This window comes from Pseudonaja textilis, chromosome 4, assembly GCF_049901715.1.
Source record: "Pseudonaja textilis isolate UNSWEBS1 chromosome 4, rPseTex1.2, whole genome shotgun sequence".
NCBI lineage: Eukaryota > Metazoa > Chordata > Lepidosauria > Squamata > Elapidae > Pseudonaja > Pseudonaja textilis.
The window spans coordinates 44,819,955-44,833,850 of NC_141993.1; the positions used below are offsets into that span (position 1 = coordinate 44,819,955).

Below are 13,896 nucleotides of genomic sequence, written 5' to 3' on the forward strand. Positions count from 1 at the left end.
ATTGCAATTTGTGATTTTATTGTCGCTGTCATTGATTTCTGTTTTGGAAGCCAAGTATAAAGCAATGCAAATGTCAATCGTATGACTGTGGAATGCTGTGCTATGCTGAACCTCTGCCTGACTGTTACCTATTTTAAATGCAATGAAGGTTTCTACAGACAAAAGCATGGCTACACCATGGGTTCACCTGTGTCCCCCATTGTGGCTAATCTCTATATGGAAGAGGTAGAAACTTCTTCACAATAACTTCCAAAGTGGGAGTTATCAGAAACCTACACCACCGAGCTGAAGGGCTGCCTACCAGCAAAGATGGGAAACACAGAGAACTAAAACACATCAAGGAAGCCCTTAGAACATGTGGCTATCCCAACTGGGCCTTCATCAGATACCACAAAAGATCCAGCAGGAGCTCCTCCATAACAGACAAAGAAGAAAACAATAAATGAAGCAATGTTGCCATTCCATACATTGCAGAAATATCTGAAAAGCTCAGGGAAATCTTAAGTCAACACAATAGACAGGCACACTTTAAACCCAAGAATACACTAAGGCAGAAGCTTACCCCAAGGATAAAGCCTCCAGACACAAACTGAGCTATGTGGTATATGTAGTACAATGCAATGAGACATATAGAGATCTGTACATTGGGGAAACAAAACAACCACTTCATAAACACATGGCAAAACATAAGAGAACCCATTGAGACAAGATTCAGCAGTCCATCTGCATTTAAAAGACAAAGGACACTCTTTTGAAAACAACAAAGGCCACATTTTGGATAAAGAGGACAGCTGGTTTGAAAGAAGGATCAAAGAGGCCATCTATGTCAAAACTGAACAGCCCCCTCTTAACAGAGGGGGAGAGATAAGACATCATCTATCTTCAGCTTACAACACAGTCTTTTCAGCAGTTCCCAGCAGTTCCCGCACTACTCAGGTTATCCTGAGGACACAGATAAACCTCAGTGGCCTTAATGACTCTCTAAAACAAGAGTGTCCAACTTACATCGTCACTGTGGCATCATATGATATATCAGGACTTTCCCCCCCTTCGCTAAACTGGGTAGGGGCGGGCCCAGCATGTGATGCATCCAGCTTACAGGCCATGAGTTTGAAACCCCTGCTCTAAAAGAAGAGAGAGCTGCAAAGGACCAGCTCTCCCCACCATCCAGTCAGAGCTATAGAAGCTTCTTGGATAAGAAGCAAAACAACTTCAAAGAAAAACAAGAAAATCCAGTTGCCTCTTTGGGGCAACCATGACCTGGATGATGGAAAATCTCGATAGATAGTCACAACAATAGTTAGATTTCAAGGAATCATCCGGATTTGGATTCATTATATCCAAAGTCATTTGATGGCTATCCTGGTAATACTTCAGACAATACTTTTCTACTTGATTAGCTTTGTGTATGCAACACAAAGACATTAATGATGACCGCCCCCTACCTCAAATTGGCAGACTAGAGACTAATAGTGAAGGTTTTGAATTAGGCAGGTAGTAATAATGGCCTTAAACCATTCTGTCTTGATCTCTATATATTTGGGCTAGAGTTTTCTGCATATGTTTGAATAGAAGAATAGTTCTCCATTTTATTCAGATCCCTCCTTTACTAGTGAAGCTGCATTAGTATAGTTTCTCTTTAGATCTTCTGTATAATATTGGTATAAATCAGTGATAAGTACTTGAGCAGCCTTGAATGCTATACAGCTTTTAGTCCTACAGGGCAAGCACTTCTGAAAATATTTTAGGATCTTCTAAAACTAAGGTTAAATAATCTTAAAAATAGTAGGAAAGTTCCAGAGCTTTTAAAAAGGGTCTCAGGAACTGCTAGTAGCCTACTCTTAACCAAAATCATAGAAAAATATTGTCTTCAACTGATAAAGTGAATAATGCAATGCAAGGATATTTCCAGAGATAGATAATTTTATAAAAGGGTGTAAAGGCTTGTTCAATATATAATAAGTTAAAGCCTTAATTTATCTTTTGCCTACCAGACCAGTGAAATGAAATATAGTAAGTTGTTTTTTCTGACAGATACTCTCTGCCCTGATATTCCCATATCCATTAAAGATTTCTAGTAGGTAGAGTGCTTTGTTATTTCAGTGAGATGTTAAGACAAATTTTTAAAGATGTTTGACAAGATGCCACGGGATGTTATTCCTTAGCATGTTACTTTATTTAAGCTTGGTAATTCTACACTAACAATATCAAAAACTATTATAAATAAAATGAAAGGAATAATAGGTTATTGCTTTGATGGTTTGAACTCTTTCAGGGTAAATAAATCCTAATATTTATTTATTTCAAAATAAATATTAATCCTAAAATCTTGATTTTGTTGTTGAAAAAAATGTGTTCAATTTCTGAAGACTGAAGAGACTAAAGGGCTAGCACTTTTGGCCTTTCCCAGATAGTGATTTAGAATCCTTATGACAACATAAATTAAAAATAAAGCAATATCTTAACACTCTTATTCAAATTTCATGGAAAATATGCAAACAGACTATTTTAAATCATAAATGTTCTACCATATCACATATTTTATATATTTTACTTTGAGATTGGTACCATTCATAATATTTTGAAAGTTCCCAGGTTGGATGAAGACACTTTTAACAGACTGATTGTAGTGGGATTATTTTCTGACAGATTCTGTTACATGGCATTGAAGGGTATATGATACAGTGGATGACCAGTTGGAAAGGCACTAGGTCCAACATCCTGTTCAGTGCAAGAATTCAAACTGAAGCATCCAGATGGCTGTGTAAACTGCCGTTGAAACATTCTTTGAAAAAGAATTCACAACCTCCCTGAATAATAGTCACATTTCTCTTGGTGTTGAGAGATTTTGTTCTCTGTCAGAAACTCTCTTCCTATAATTTAAATTCATTAATATGTCTTCTACTATTTGGAATGAGGGAGAGAACAGATCTTGACCACATCTTGGACATCTATTTATATTTTATGCTTTTGAGCCATTTTTTAACCCTGCCCTGCCCTGTAGATTTCTTAGTAGGTTTTTCAGAAGTGCTTTGCTATTGTCTGATTCTTAGGCTGTGATGCAGTGATTGGGCTAAGACCCAGCTGGCTTCATGCCTGAAATGAAAGTGGAACTTCTCTCCAGATTTCTAGACTGATGCCTTAATCACTATACCATATTGGCTCTTTATTGGACATGCATTCAGGAATATAAATATAAATCATGTTCCTCCTTAGTCAGCATCTTCTCTTTGTAAACTGTCCTTTCCATTTGCTGATTTTTGCACTTACTTTGGAAGGCATCATGCACGATTTCTTTTTGAACTGGAGTGTAGGCTGTACTCTTGACAATGGGCTACAACAACACTATTGCTTTTATTTGTTTGTCTATTTATGTTAATTCAGATGCTCTCTAGTGTGTTGTCAAGTTCATTCATTTGCATTTCTTAATACAGATTTTTTTAAAAAAGAACCATAAGGAGTAAATCTTATTCTTCTTGCTCCTGGTCATTTTGCTTAACTCAGTTCAGTGGTGATATTCTATCAGTTTCAGCCGGTTCAGTTCTGAGGATCATCTATGAATGAACCAGTTCATTCCTATGATCAGCAGCTTTCCTCCCCACTCACCCCAGCATATATTGACCTTTATTTCCTGCTTTTCAACCTCAGCTGCTTTGCACGGCACAGCCAATTTCCACGTGTCAGCTGTTTTACACACAGGGCTTACAGCAGAAAGTGAGTTGCAAACACTGTGCACTGTGCAAAATGTGTGCTCACACTGAACCGGTAGGAAAAAATTTTGAAACCCACCATTGACTCAGTTTCTATATTCCAATAATGGGAATAATCTCATTGAGCCTCTGTTGCATATATTAAATCATAGTTAATATCCATTTTGTTTATCAACACAAATAGAGTTCTAGGTCATGGAAAGTAGTAGTTTTATGATATTCTGCGCAGATTCAGGGTAGGGCAGAAAGAATGATCAAGTAATAGGAAACCCCAAGTATGAGCAATTTGACAGCAGAACAAATTAACCAATTAATCTTCCATTCACTGAAAACAAGCATTTCTCTCTTTCAAGGAAACTTTCATTCCTGGAAAAAAAAAACCAAGAATCTAAGATCTAAATGGCTTACAGCACTCTGAGTTTTAAAAAAAAATTTTTTAGGAGTATTAGCTGATTGAACATGGAAGTTGTGCACATTATCCTTAGTTATGGATGGGACATTCCCTTTTTTTTTTAAAGTATCAGGTTTCCATTTCTTAACAGATTATAACGTGTCATCTCTTGTTATGTTGTATATAACTTCTACTTTCTTTAAAATCAGCAGATATATCCTTCTATAAATTCAACATTTTTCTACATTCTTCTTCTGCTTCTATAAAATTGAATTTAATGAGATCACAGCCAGTTATTAATCAATTTATAGGACAAAGTCCATGAAACAAGCCTGAAAATCAATTGATTTCTTTGAATTTCTCCTTTAGACTGGTGTAAATGGATTTTAGTGCTGGATGTTCAAATTATTCGACAGTTTTCTCTGTCATTCAGAATGAATTGAAATACAAATTTAGATAGTGATATCTATTTATTAGCCATGAGTTTGAAGATCAGAAATCGTGCATGAGCTTGGGACAATTGTCTCTGAAGATTCACTGATAATATTTAGTATATGGCTTCAAGGCAGAAATACCTGTTTTATATAACTGTGTAAGATTTTTTTTCTCAGTTGATTGTGTTATTTGTTTAGTAGAAAATCACTCTATTGAAAAATAACTTTTTGATACCCCTAGGCTCACTTACTTTACAGGAACTTTTGGTATTATCTGTTAAGCAATAAAAATATTAAAAAATAAATCATAAAACATTTTCAGTATTCCAAACTTTACGCTTAAGTGTTCCTCTTACTGTGTGCCCAATATATTTCACGATTGCAAAGAATGAAAAAATATTAAGAAAGCTATAAAATCATAATCTAGATACTTCTAAATAATACATAAATTTTCATTTTACAATTTTGAGATGATCAAAGACACAGCCATTGGGATAATACAAGCAATATTCTAGTCTTAGGTGCCACACATTTAGAAAAAAAAAAAATTCAGTCATATATTAACTTGGCAAATAATAGATTATAAGCTCCGGCTATTTAATTTGCTGGAAAAGATAAAAAGGCAAAAGGTCGTTAGCTCTACAAAACTGCCTTGCACAATGCTATTATTGTGTTTGCCATTCTGCTTTTAAGGGAATATGGAAGCTTTAACACAAAACATTTCCCTTGGGGACAATAAAATATCTTATACTCCTCAGGATATATAATATTCATGTTTTGGTTAGGCACATTGGATGGGATATACCTGAAGATCTTTCTGAATCACATTTAAAGGATCAAGACTATTGTGTTAACTAAGTGTGACTTGATCCTATTACTCCCGTTTTTCTTTAGTGATCACATTCTTAACAAAATAATTTGAGCAAGAATTCTTCTATGCCCATTCCTTCCGGATTGTTTCTTCACTTTCACTTCATTTTTATGATCACCTTTTCTAATTTTCAAGTTTTTAATATAATCAAATGATCTTGCAATCATGGTGATAGACAGATTAGATAGATAGATAGATAATGTAACTTTTGTAAGCCAAACTTTGGGGAGAAAACTTTCCTACATACGTAGTCCTGAATTTACAATGTCAATTGAGTTCAAAACTTTTGTTGTTAAGTGAGACAGTTATTAGGTGAATTTTGCCTCATGTTATGACTTTTTCTTGCCACTGTTGTTAAGTGAATCATTGCAGTTCATTGTATATTGCAAATGTGTGTGTTTAGAAGCATTGTTTAGTAAAGAGGACAAAACCATTCCTTCCCATATTTGTGTATGCTTGGTTTGAGAAAAGACAATTACCTGGCATTCACTAGCAGCAATCAGGACCAGAGGCAACTGACATTCTGCTGACAGAGCATCAGGGCTGAGTTCAAGGGGCTGGAAACAGAACCATTACAAAACAATGAATCTGATTGTTTTGTGGTTCACAATGGTGGCCCTCTACCTGCCTCCCATCATATATATACTTAACTAATGCCAACATAATATGGTCTACTGCCACCTCTCCCAATAGGATCCTCATTCCCAAACTCAACCCCCTCCCCAAGAAATAAGACCAGGAACTTCTCAGTATCCTCAACACACATCCCTAGGAGCATACATTTCTGCAGCATTTTAGCCCCACAAATTTTCAGTGTCAACAGGGTACCCAATTCTTCTTTCCCACACAGTATCAGAAGAGAAGGGGGAGAGGGAAACTGAGGAAGGGAGGGATAAAACACATTCAAACATCCAAACACATACAGCCTCCCTCCTCTGCTACTTCCCCATCAGGTGGAAGGCTTCCCTTGTTCATCCGCCACCAATTCTCCCCCTGGCTCTTGCTCAGGTGTAGGATCCAGACGAAAACATCCAATACATTTGGAGCTACACTATTTTCTTCCTTTCTTCCTTCCTCCTATTATCTTTTTATCTGACCTTACAGGTGAAAGGCCTCTAGAATATCCTGTCTTTCTACTGTTGCTCCCCCATCTGGTCACTGCCCACCATCCCAAACTGTAACATCCCACAAAAACTATAGGATGTAATACAGGGGGAGACCCAGTGATGTTAAAGGCATTTGCCAACAGGAGCTTCATCAGCAAATCTCAAGTTTTCCTCAAAGTCAACAAAGCAACCAAAAGCAGCCCATGTTTTTCCAGATTGTCTCACAGTCCCAAACATCCCTCAGTTCCTACAGTTGCTTGATATTCTTTTGCCCCATGGCTTCTCAAGTGGAAGGATATGGTATTAGATAGGCTATCAAGTAGATATTGGGCAGGCTGGGCCCCTGGGTAGTGGTGATTTTGCTCAGCAGATTGGTCAGTTCCTTATTGTTGCAGATAATAAACAGCTACTTCTAGCACTCACTTGCAAATGAGACCTCCATCAGTCCTCCATAGATATATGAATCCATGGAGAAGACTGCACAGCCTTTTCAGAGCAATTCAGTAATGCAGTAAACTGATGCCACCAAGTGCTGCCAATGCTGCAAAACAACATTTTAAATCAACGTCAATAAGATCATTCTGATTACCATGTATAAAAAAAGAGTTTGGAGTGCATTCACTGGACTTCTTGCTCTCTATTACCATACCCCGCCCCCTGCCCATTCGATTGTAAACTGAATGACTATGAAACTCACTGAGTAAATTCACATTGTTCTAAACTAGGACTCTGGGTCAAGCACATATGGCATATGAGCTCTTGAATTTGCAACTTCTCATTAGCCATCTGACTGCTATTGCAGTGGTAGTCAGATGGCTAATTTTGGCAGTATGATTTTCAACCAATTTAAAGCATGGGAAACACAAAGCAGTAAATCTAATATAGTTATTTTATTTTTAAAATAACTCTGTCAAAGGAAAACCAACTGAAATCCTATTCAACTCACTGTCTTACTCACTATGGCCTAACCCTTAGCTTTCCATTCACCCCACAAAAATGCTGTCACCAGACATATAAAACTCTAAGCTTAGATCATGCTTTATTGAAGCCATTGCATCCACACAGAATGTTAACTTGAACATTTTACAAATCACAACAGCTAGTTCACTAAATAAAAATTGAAGTAATGATATGATCCCATAAATGCTGAAACAATTTGCAAAAAATTATAAACTTATATATAATCTAGAAACCTTTTGTTCATAAGCAGTCCCAGTGATAGTTCAATTCCCTTTTATAAGCTGGGAATCAAACCAGGGTTTTCCAACCTGGTTATATGCACTTTGGTTTGACTGAGTATGATTTTAAATCTTCTCTGATGAAACAGGCTTACTCATCCTTTGCTATCCTATAAAGTGTGTACCTTTGTGTGAGAGAAAGAGAAAATACCTTACTCATTTGTCAGTGTGTAGCATCTTGGGTATAACCAAAATAGTCTTATTAAACTGCATTCGATTTAAATTGAATTCCAATAAATTACATATATTATTTTGCAACTCTTCCCAGCATTTCATTCTGATATGCACTAATCTAAAATTGAAACTCCTCAGTTATCAATATGCATATATTCTGGTATAAATTTTCATGCATTTTTAAAGATTTAGTTCTAGCAAGCAGATGTTATATAACTAAAACATGTATGTTATAAACTATACATGTATTCATTCAGTCAATACAATCTGAATCTATCCTCATATTTGGGAACCCTAATAAAGTGAAATAAAACCAGAATTGTGTAGATTATTGTTTACAGATTGCTTAGTAATTTAGCTCAAAGAATTTTCTTTTAACAAGTTCTTATACCTTGAAATATTTCACTATAAATAAACAACATCGAACTGAGGTCCTGTGTAGATAAAAAAAATAATCCATTTATTTTGTACTTGATTATTTGCTTAGGCTGAATCAGCAGATGATTTAAAGAGTATAAACAGCATTGCATAAAGTTTTCCCCCAAAAAACATATATTAAAAGAACTAAATTAAGACAAATGAGCATAAATGGATTGGCCAGCATAACACCCTTTTTGAGAAACATGGGCAGTCTAGAATACAAAATATAAATAGATAAATAAAATCTAACCCACCCCCACATTTACATTACATTATTAACTCTTCTTCCAGTCATTTGGTTTTTTTCTTCCTTTTTACCTTTGGGTTCATGATCTTCACCCTAGTTTTCTTCCAAATTTTCTTCCAAAACCGGTCCCTGGTGTCAGAAAGGTTGAGGACCGCCGATCTACAGTATGCACGTACCAATTATTTTTATTCTTCTTCATTATCTAATTATGTACATAGGTTATGCTGTTTTCTATGCAGGGTCCCCTTTCCTGTCAAGGATCTATTTTGCAGAGTATTTGCATATTTACTACCAAGGTATTCCTCCATTACTATAAGAATGCATGGGAAAGATAAATGTAAATTGGTCCCTGTGTGTCTGTACAACTCTTCTGTTCATAACTTCCTTTTTGCTATAATGAAACAACAGCACGGTTCTTATTAAAGTTTAATACTTTTAACATCTGCATTGTCAGAGTTTTTCAGAGGTAGGCTGACAAGACAGGGTAAATGACAAGCTTCGCAAATAATTAGCATTCAGATATTCATGTCTGAAGCAGTGTCACTTATTTTCTGTTTTAACAATGATTTTTCTTGTTAAGGTATAACTGCTGAGACAAAGCAATCCTGTTCCAGTCATTTTTTCAATTAGCTATATAAAGTATGCACACCTGCACCCACTCCACCCACACATAAATGGTGTGCACATTTCTTTTAAATTAAATAAAAAATTCTGATTTACATTTTTCTGTTTTTTTAAATGAATCAGGCACATGTGCATTTTATCCATAGCTTGTTATTGCCTTATCTTCTGCTAGATTGGATCTACAGTAATAAAATAAAAGTGAGCTTTACCTATGCATGTAGCTGATCCTAATTTTTACTGATACATTATGACTTGACTTGCAACAGTTCATTTAGTGACCATTCAAAGTTACATCAATACTGAAAAATGTGACTTATGACTGATTTTCACAGTTATAACTTTGCAGCATTCCCATGATCATGTGATCAAAATTCAGATACTTACCAAAATTCAGCTGATTCATAGTTATGACTGTTGTTATGTCCCAAGGTCATGTGATCACCTTCTGTGATTGTCTCACAAGCAAAATCAATGGGAAAACCAGCTTTACTTAACAACCATGTAACTAACCTGTAAACTGCAGTGATTCACTTAACAACTATGGGAAGAAATGCCATAAAATAGAGCAAAACTCACTTAACAACAGAATTTTGGGCTCAACCTATGTTGAGGACTACCTGTACATGATATGTCTAAAACTGACGTGTGCAAAATTATGATTGTATGAAATTTCAGATCTTTTCATTTCTTATAGTGGATGTGTCTGAGTGATCTGTCTGAGTGTGTTGAAAAATGCCATTTTAAAGGTTTTCATTTTCTATGCTTCATTAAAGTTGCAAGAAACAATGTTTTAAGGAAAATTCTCCTGGGCCCTTTTCAGTTAAGAACACTTGAATAGTTAAGTGTGGCTTCAAGAATTATAGAGAAGACTTAAGGATGTTCTGCATAGTTATGCTAATATCCCATCATTTAATCCTTGTGTTGCCAGGCAAGTATGTGTAGGAGAAGAAGAGGCAGATCTGGAAGGTCTGGTTAAATGTGTCATCCATTTCAAGTCATTCCATTGTCACAAAAGATCTAAGTCTAGTCCCCTGTAAATATCCTTAATTCTTATCTATCCTTACCAATTTAGTCAAACTAACAGTAAAAATTAACTAGATTCTTGTATTAGAGGTATTTGTATAAGAAATTCAAACTCTTCTGTGCTTTGAATTTAATGAATGCCGCTGGTTATTTGTGCCTGACAGTATGTTGGCATAAATTCTTCCTTCCCTGGAGGAAAGATTGATACTAGCAAAGTGAAGAAATTTTCCCCTTCCTATCATTATGCATAAGAAATAGAAAACAACTTCACTGAAAAAGTTCGTTAATGTTTGCTCAACTAATCATTGTCTCATTTCACCCCATGACTTTATGGTCATTTTAAGATAATCTTTCTATAAATTTAGTGCTGAATATTTTGGAATGTGATCATTGGTCATCTTTTGGGTCTTTGTTGTGGGTTGCTGACCTTATTCAAATTAGTAGTTCTGTTACCATAATACTAATTCTGCACTGTGCATAATAATGAAATGATATGTCCGTGTCATGGCTTTGCATGCTCTCCTTGAGTTTACAGCAGCAAACAGGTGCATTTGAACTCCTGGCATTTTTGGCAGTTGTGTCTCAGTATGCTGAGACACTTGCTAACTGGATTGTAAACACAGTGAAAAGTTTTGGCTACAATATTGTATAAGCTGAGAAGAAAGCAAACTGCTAGATAGTAGTCATGCTGAAAATCGTTATGCTTCAGGGCCCAAAATAGGACATTTTAGTCCAATTTATCACTTTGCTATAAAAATACTCCTATTCATGACTGGGAAAGCTATCATATTTCATTTCCCTTTTAAAAACTCATTTTGTCTATGATGCCTAAAGAAAAAAAATGGTATAATTAATGCTTAGCAGGTGGCACAACATCATTATATGTGCTGATTAGCTATGAATTCTGTGTATTTTTCTTCTTTAAATTAACCAGACTGATTTTATTTTATTTTTTATTTGACTCCAATTGCTTCAATTCTTAAGACTTTCCAATTCTTTTAACAATGAACCAGGGTGGCAAACAGGAATTGTATGAAGCCAGAACTTGTGCTGCAGAGTTGATATTATAATCATTCCTTCGCTACACACCCTTTCTAATAGTACTGTTTATGTGTCTAAGAGCAAGAGAATCTAAGTTATTGCTGCAAAAATTGTTGAGCTAATTTTGTCTAGTGGTGAAGCCACCCAGTTAGAAAGCAGGAAACCATGAGTTCTAGTCCCACCTTAGCCATGAAAGCCAGTTAAGAGACCTTGAGCTACTAATTCCTTCTCAGCTCAGCTCAGCTCACAGGGCTGTTGTTGTGGGAAAAATAGCAAGAGATAGGTGTATTGGACATATTTTCCACCTTGAGTTATTTGTAAAAATAATAAAGGTGGGATTCAGATAAATAAATAAATCTATTGACTAATAAAGAGGGTAATGTGAAGATTATTTTGCCTTTCAATATAAGAACTTGGTCCATGCTAAAAACAGGGAGTATGGAAGTCAACTTTCTCTGTAGCAGCAGTTTTTAATAACCATAACAAAACAGATCCCACAGATCCAACACAGCCACTTACAGGGATGCAGTTCCCCTGAAAAATATGTAGCTTCCTGAATAGAATCAGGATAGGCCATGCCAGAACTAAGATAAAACTCTTTTAAGTGGGGAATGGCTGAGAGACTGCAATGTGACTGTTGTGAACGATAACACATATAGTTCAAGAATGTCCCTTCAGGAAATGTAAAGGCACCTGGGATAATCTCAGGGAGGCCACACCAGAAGAAGTTAGATTCTCCCATGAGCTGTTCAGAGCACCCAGTAGTGGGAGGTGCTTCAATCTCTGCATGTCTAGGTTGGGCTTAATTTGTGGAATGCTTCTCCTCATCCACTGGACTCTTCCCCAGAGTTCCCCAGTTTTGGCTCAGCCTCATGAGGAATAGGCAGTGCTTTTTCATTACTCCTTGGCCAAAACAGGACAATTTCTCTTTTCAGGTTTGGAGACAGTCAATTCGTCTTTCAGGTTCTCTCAACAAATAGCTTAATGATCTATTCACACCGCCTTTTCCATCTGGCCATCAGTGATCGCTGCATCGGGAAGCGCGTTTCGCACCCTGAAATGGAGGGAGGCTTTGGCTTAATTCCACACCTCCCCAACCACTAGTTCTGCCCTTGCCATAGCGATAGCCATGCTGTTTTAACAAACAAGTGGCGTGGTTTTGGTTCTCTCACTCGCAACTGAGTTGTATCGCTATTTTCCCCCTAGAACGCCACCTTGGGGTGAAGGGCTTAAATGCCTGGTTATTTTCACCCCTCCCAGCCATTTAGTACTAAGGGAAAGTTGTCTGGAGCTAATCCCTTCTCATAGCAGGAGACTGCTGCCAGCATGCACACCAAAATAACTGTCTGTCGCCATTTTGTTGTAGGTGGACTGTGTGGCTGCGCTGAGTGCAAATCTTCTGTAGACTATGTGAAGTAGTTTTTTATTCCTGATCAGAGGGTCTTTATTCAAAAACCCCAAGGAAATATTGCAACCTCGTTTTAAACCATATTCGAGGCCATCTGTTATTCTTGTTGTTGGCTTAACCCTCACAGTTTTCCCTAACCAGTGGCACAACAGCGAGCACCTAGGCCAGTGTCCGCCTGTGCAGGGAAGCTGTTGAAGGCCTGTGATTAATAGGCCTTCTTTGGCGTTCTTAATTTGGCTGACTGGGATATCCAATTAAATTAGTTATTATATTGATATATATTTACATACATATATACACTAATAATAATACTATTTATAATATAATTATAAATAGTATAATGGTATAGTGGCAGTAGTATAATAGTATAATAATACTATTTACAATATAACACTACTAATATAATAGTAATAACTTTATTATTATTGAGATACAACTCATATTAAAACATATATAGACATATTTATATCTATTAAAAAGGGGGGGGGTCAATTTCAGAGCACTCTGCCCCCCCTTGGTCAGGCCCCTGGGCATGCCAACTGCCTATACAGCATAGTACTAAATAACGAGCCCACTGTAAAATCTCTAATCGAAATGGCAGGTGGTAGTGGTTCCCAGACCTCAACCTCAAGGGTCAAGTCTAAATCTCAGCACAAATCTAAACAGACAAAAGGGAATTCTAAGGCCTCAGAAAAAGACTCCAACAGGCTCCTCTTCCTTCCCTAGATCTCTCCCTCTCATCCAGGCACAGCATGGCTCCACAGAGTCAACATGCCCAGTCAACTGGATCACCAACCATGCGAAGGGCACCTGAAGTGATGTTCACACCAACTGCTGCCAGTCTTCCACAGGACCAAACTCTTCCAGATGAAGTGCCAGAGAGGATGAAGGCCTGGATGGAGGTGGCTATCCATCAGGGAATCACAGCAGGCCTACAACATGTGGTTCTGACCAGGGATCAGCCTGCACTTGCTGAGTATGATTCAGAATCAGTTCAATTATTGGCCAAGTCAGAGCAACACTATACCCAGGTACAGTTTCAAGAAGATATGCTCCTCCAAGAGTCTCAGGAGGAGGAACAGGAGGAGGAGACAGAAGAGGTAGAGCACATTGATCTGATGGAACAGATTGAATCGGGAACAATACATGATAGTGACCCAGCTCTTTCAGAAGTGGACCCCTTAGATGTCTGAGGATGAGGGCCTTGTT

At 37.0% G+C, this 13,896-nt stretch overlaps 1 protein-coding gene across 5 annotated transcripts in view; it reads left to right on the forward strand.

Moving 5' to 3' along the window:
• The window catches only part of SORCS1 (sortilin related VPS10 domain containing receptor 1), a 452,701-nt gene that overhangs the window by 156,580 nt on the left and 282,225 nt on the right, over window positions 1-13,896 (forward strand). The window lies entirely within an intron of this gene.